Below are 6,450 nucleotides of genomic sequence, written 5' to 3'. Positions count from 1 at the left end.
GTAATGAATTTATTTGGTCAATGACTCGTTAAAACTCTCTAAAAATGTGTTTTAAAACATATACAGAACTTTTCTTTTACTAGGGCTAGTTCATTTAGAACCTGGTTGATACTAATGAGAAAAATTATTTTCAAAATCTGCATCGAACTGTTTTGGCTCATGTTACACCAAGTTCGTGAGAATCACCCACCTATAGTCATTCAAATGAACTATTATTACCTCTTATACGCTATTATTCGGCCTTTCATTCACTGCTATTCCATTTTACATACATGACTATTGTTATTAACATGAAATACTATTCCCTCTTACATAGGTTATTATTCTGTCTTACATACATTGTTTACCGATTACACCATAGACTGTATATATATAAATGGACGTAGGGTCCGTGACGTCACCCATAGGATTCTGCAGAGTTGCCGTGAAGCCCTTAGTAGGCGGAGTCGGCTACTAACGGCTCAACAGTGACGTCAGAGTTCAACTCCCGCCTTCTCCAGCCTGCACCAAATAAGGGCAAAGAGGCGGAGCCGAGGCGGGACCTGCTGCCACCGAGCTGGAAGTTCCAGAGCTAGCTGAAGCTACCAAGCTAAGCTAACATGCTCCCCATCTGCACACTGCCGTCGCATTTTACGTTTCTAAGGTAAGCGGACATGAAACTATTCAGCAAAACTATAAATAATAATCTAAGTTATTGAGTTTTTAGCATAATACTTCAGAATCTTAAAACCCCTTAACTTTGTATGCAATTGTGCTAAATTCAACACTGGAATCAAGCAAATATTAATATGTTTGCATGACATTAGTTATTTATATTTTGATATCACTTAACTATACGTTTAATACATTTAAGTCAAGCTAAGGTACATGTGATGGTAGCTAGTTAGTGCTCTTACCTGTGAGGCCTCCTCCAAACAGCATAATAACCAGACTGTATCATTAAAACTAAGTACTAGTTCTAGATCCTTGACTTTAGACAAACAATTCAAAAGACAAAATGTATTTAAAGACCAATCTTTATTTGAATGTGCCTCTTAACCTGAGATATTAGTTATACAGTAATATTGACAATCTAAAAAAACTGAGCGAGTTTCTTATTGTCTATAGCAGTGGTTCCCAAACAGTGTGCCGCGGCACACTAGTGTGCCGTGAGGCAAGTCCGGGTGTGCCGTGGGATTTTGTGACAACCATACGTTATTATTGCAATATACAACTACACAAAAATAATTATTTTTTAATTTACTATATCAGTACTTTGTAGGTTTATATGTACGTAATCTGCGCGACTTGTGCGTCCACATCTCCATGTGCAGTGCTGCATAAACATGGCTGAGTCAGCGATAACTTTCGAGAGGTGGAGGTATGCCCATTATTTTGAGTTCGTCGGTAGAATAGACAGGAATGTGACGGTGAGGTGCAAACTGTGTCCAGGCCAGCAGCTGTTATCCACTGCTGTAAACACCACGTTAAACCTCAACAAGCACCTGCAAAGAACACATGCTAAGGTGAAGCTACCGCAAGCTATTTGTTGTTTGTTTATATCACGTAGTCTGTTCTTCTTCTCTGTCTTCCGGTTGTTGCCTGTTTTGAATGACAAATACTCACTACCGCCGCCTGCTGGTAAGGAAAGTTATTGCCACTCACGCATGTGCAGTTCGTACGTGCTCGGCGAGTAAAGTAATGAGTAAAATAACGAGTTACTTTATGTAGATAGTAACGAAGTAGTGTAATATATTACTTTTTTTAAAGTAATATGTAATATATTAAAAAAAATTAGTAACGACCCCATCTCTGGAGTTGGCGTTCTCTACTCTGATTTACATGAAGAACAACAGGAGGTCACGGCTCTCTGTTGAACAGGACTTGCGAGTGCCCCTCTCCTCAGTGCCACCAAGGATTACAAAATTCTGCGCGCCCCGACAGGCACATGTATCTCACTAATTTGTAAGTCGGCAAAATATTTACAATAGCACATGTTTCAATGCTGATTGCTGAAATGTTACATTTATAATGTGTAGTTCAGGACCATGGACAATGCAGCTTCCTTGCATTGACAGTTCTCTGTGCTGAATTTCTGCTGAGTTTCCTTTGCCTCATTTTTTATTTTGTGACCTGTCTGGTTTAAATTAGTGTGTTGCTGCTTTGATGAAGCCTAATTTGATAAAGTTTCAAATTAATTTCTGAAATATTTCGTTAATAAATATTTCATGAGTAATATAGTTGTCTTTGTCACATTTTATTTGGCATTAGTAAATCATTATGCACATTTACAGATATTTTACATGATATGAGTGATAACACGTGTTATAAGGGCTATTTTGCACAATAGGTGTGCCTTGAGATTTTTACTTGCCTTGGGCACAACAAGTTTGGGAACCACTGGTCTAAAGCATTTATTATTTTCATTGTTCCCCTCTCATATTCAGTGTGGACGGATTGAGACAGTGTGATGTCCAGAGAGCTGCAGAGATTTCAGCGAGAAACCTCCGTGTGATGGACGTCTTGTCTGTTGGTTTGGAGAGGACTGAGGGTCTTTCCTCTGCGAGGAGGACCAGGCCTGATGGAGGAGCCCATGCTGGGCAAAGCTGATACCAACTGCACAGGCCTAGTCTGTCACTTTATCTACTAAATGTGTTTACTTATACATTTAATAGGTTTACACCTTCTGTCAATATGTGCTTTCTATTTAAAACATTTGATTAACTTTTGGTTCACATTTCAATAAATTGTATTTGTATTTGCACTCCTTTTGTCCATTATTCTTACTGAAAATGTTAGATTACACATTCACATCTGTCTGAAGATTGGCCCCATTTATTTGTGACGTTGCAAAACAAGGTACATGTTGTGAAGCTCATAAAGTGAGGCAAATAGAAATAATCAGCTGATGGAGTGTAGATGTGGAAATAGCTGCATTCGATCAGCTGACTGTTTTTACAATAAAAGTAGTTTCTTAGTGAATGTCCTGTACTGGTCTTAAAATCTCATAACATCAGCTTTTAATGTTCCTCTTGGATGTTCTTCTTGACCCTCAGAGAAGGAGAACATGTCGTGTCTTTCAGGCATGTCCTTTCCTAACAAAAATGACAGGAAACATAAAACATATTATTGAAGAACAAGTGTGTTATTTATGAAAGCGGTGTGTTTGTGTGTTTAGGGGCTGTAGATATAATTATTTTGTAATTGTAATGTTTTTTTTTATTTCAACAATGAGCTACAAAGACAATCAGATTATGAATGAACAGTATGAAGTTCATCAACATTGAAATATATGTTATTATCAAAATAATATTTAACTGTTACTAGAACTAGAGTTTACAAACGTAAACCACCGTTCTCCTGCGGGGGTCCCTGAACGCACCGCGGCCACTCTCACGAGGGCTGCGCGCCCACGTATTAACGCTGTATTTCCCATTGTACCGGTGAAATGCATTAATCAGAGCTATTATACCAGGCAAGGTGTGTTTTCTGACAACAGCACGCCGGCAATAGCGTCTCTTGAACCCGCACAGTGCTTTTACAGCACTCGGTTTATTCCACTCACGTGCACACGCGCACCTGCTGGCTCCCTATACTGGGGTTTACAGCAGGGGCAGGGAGTGTAGGACAGTGTTTCTTCCTCTGGGGATGGGCAAGAAGCAGCCACGCTGCGACTACTCCTCATCCCGTGAGCAAGGAGATCGATCCAAAGAGTCCTTCCGTAAACACGGGGGCTCCCAGGAGATCAACACGATACTCTTTGGAAAGTGCCACGCGGCGTGATATCCCAGGGACATCACACGGCGGGCAGCGGCGGCGGCCTGTGATGAAGTAAGGTCGACCCTATATCATATGAAGCCACCGAGCACCGGTCCCCGGGGGAACCGGGCCTGGGGCAAGGCCCGTGGACCAAGCTACTTATTCGGCCTTGCGGCCCAATAATCGCTCTGACCTTGTGAGGCGGGGGCATCTCTAGCAATGAGTGAGTAGCCCACACACCCGCCGCCATGATCATCACCCAGGGAGAGTACTGCCCTGGGCGGTGGACTTCCATGGACGCCAGACCCGGAAGGAATGGCGAACGTGAATGGCACCGCCTCTGCCATATCCTGGTCCCCCAAACACTCGAAGCAAAGGTGGTGGGGATCGGCGCCCGCTATTTAAGCCAGGGCACGAAGGACAGGCCCGGGTCTCTAGCAGTGGCGACTCCCTGGAGGTATGATAACTCTTTCTTCTTCTTTCAAACGTCTCAGTCTCTCGTGGAATCACTTCCGCTGCTGAAGAGAAAAAGATGATAGTCAGGAGGCGAGGCCTCCTTTTATACGGTGTGATGCGCGCGCATTCAGGTAGGCCCGCCCAAGGCCGGCTACGTCTATAGAAGTCTCAATGGGAGAATGCTCGCAGGGTAATGTAGTACCCATAGAGTCCAGTAGAGGGCGGAGCCTGTGAGAGATATAACTATAGTAACACAGTGTAGGCGGAGCCGTAACCTCATCTTCAATGTGAAACACAAAACCAACATCAGCCATTAGCTGTTAGCCCTCAGAGCTCACAGCTCCTCAAATCTGTTCAGAAACTAGACAAAAGTTAAACAAGTACAAACCACAGACTGTCTGTGTCATGGTGAATACAGTCGCTGGTTTATTTATGTCTGTATAGGTCGTTGTTGTGAGTGTGGACGGTCGGAGCATATACAACGTTAGCTTAGCCGATCTCCTGTTGTGTCTCGTCAAATGTGTTAGTTATGTTTATGTATTTTGTCTGTCATTTCCTGTTTCATTTTGTATTTACCTCTTGTCTTTCATTTCAGGCCCTGTTTATTCCTCCCCTTGTGTGTGTTTCCTGCCATCATCAGTGTCCGCCCCTGATTGTTTCCACCTGTTCCCACTCACCTCTTGTTTAAATAGTCCTGTCTCTCCCCTGTCCTGTGTCAGTTCGTCTTGTTTGTTTCCCCGAATGGTTGTGCCAAGCCTCAAGCCCAGAAAGGATCGCTTTTCACTCATGTCAGGTTTTGTTATTTTGTTTATTTTTGTTGGCTTAAGTTTTTATTAAGTCCTCTTTTTGTTACACTAGTTTTTTCCTCCTTGTGAGCGCCTTTTGTTATTTGCACTACCTACTCTGTTAACCTGTTAAGCCCCATTCCCCCACGGGCGGGGGTAAAATCGCAACATCAGCAAGAAACAGCGACTGAGGGCTCCTTAACATTTAAAAACCTATGAATGTGTCATACCCACTTAACGGGAAGAAACTCAGCTATCAGACAATATTAACAATTTTTAGCAAAACGAAACATAAGGGTAATAACAAAGGCTCTGAATTAGCCCTGAGCGAAAACATGCTAACACACTTAGCACAGAACTCACGTTAAAATACCCTTATTACTTATTGTATCTGCACAAACAAGATATCGATTAGCAAGCTAAGATTGCACAGAATCGACAGGTATTGGTATCATTACTGACCGATCCGAACTCGCGACATGAGAATTTAACAAATACATCACACCACATAGCATTAGGTAGCCAACACGGCAATATGTCTTACCTTTGTTGTTGTCTGATCAAAAGTTGTCTTCAATGGCATTAAAACGATAAAAACGCTGCAGCATCAGACAGTGGCTGGAACACTCCTGCGTTGATAGACGCATTTATGAACGGACTGTCAGATCCCACAAAGGATTGCCTGGCTCCGTTGGAATTTCCTCAAGACTTGGAAACATTAATTTCCATGGCCACTCGAGTGGATAATCGCCTCAGAGAGAGGGAGAGAGAGAGGCGTCGAGCCACACCTAGACCTCCAAGCCACCAGAGGCGTTTTCCTGGAGATTCTTCCTCTTGGATTCCGCCGGTTTCTGCAACTCCAGGCACAGCGCCTCCACAGGCACGGGAGGAACCCATGCAGCTGGGAAGAACCAGGATTTCCCCAAAGGAAAGACAGCGCCGACTACAGGAGGGAAGCTGTTTCTACTGTGGACGTCCGGGTCACCAGCATGCCGCATGTCCGGGAAAAGGACAAACTCACCGGCTATGAGGAGGGCGCTGGTAAGCAAATTCCCCTCGAAATACCCTTCACGCACACAAGGGTTTCCGCTAGGATTTTTTCTCGCCGGTCAAATGTCCGGGCAGAATTTATTTTACCGGATACATTTGAAACTTACCGGTCATATTTCAATAATAATAATAAGAGTTGTGTAGCAGAGTTTCCGTTAGCAGGTAATTAGCGGACTATGAGCAGATATGCTGATGTTTAAAACTCAGTTCACGGGGCTCATTTTTATATTGCTTCAGTCTATAATCGTAACAGATCGAAACAATTCAGATACATTTTTCAATAAATGATTCCACAAACAACAAACAACATAATTATTACATTCAAACAAACTACTTGTAGTAGATGAAGTACATTATTCAAAAGTGTACATTAACTTTGAATAATAACACGGGAGAAACGGATCCTCTCTTTTCCCTCTCT

The sequence above is a fragment of the Gymnodraco acuticeps genome, unplaced genomic scaffold (assembly GCF_902827175.1).
Source record: "Gymnodraco acuticeps unplaced genomic scaffold, fGymAcu1.1, whole genome shotgun sequence".
In the NCBI taxonomy this organism is placed as follows: Eukaryota; Metazoa; Chordata; class Actinopteri; order Perciformes; family Bathydraconidae; genus Gymnodraco; species Gymnodraco acuticeps.
The sequence above is the reverse complement of the archived record's forward strand: the minus strand, read 5'-3'. Positions refer to the sequence as shown.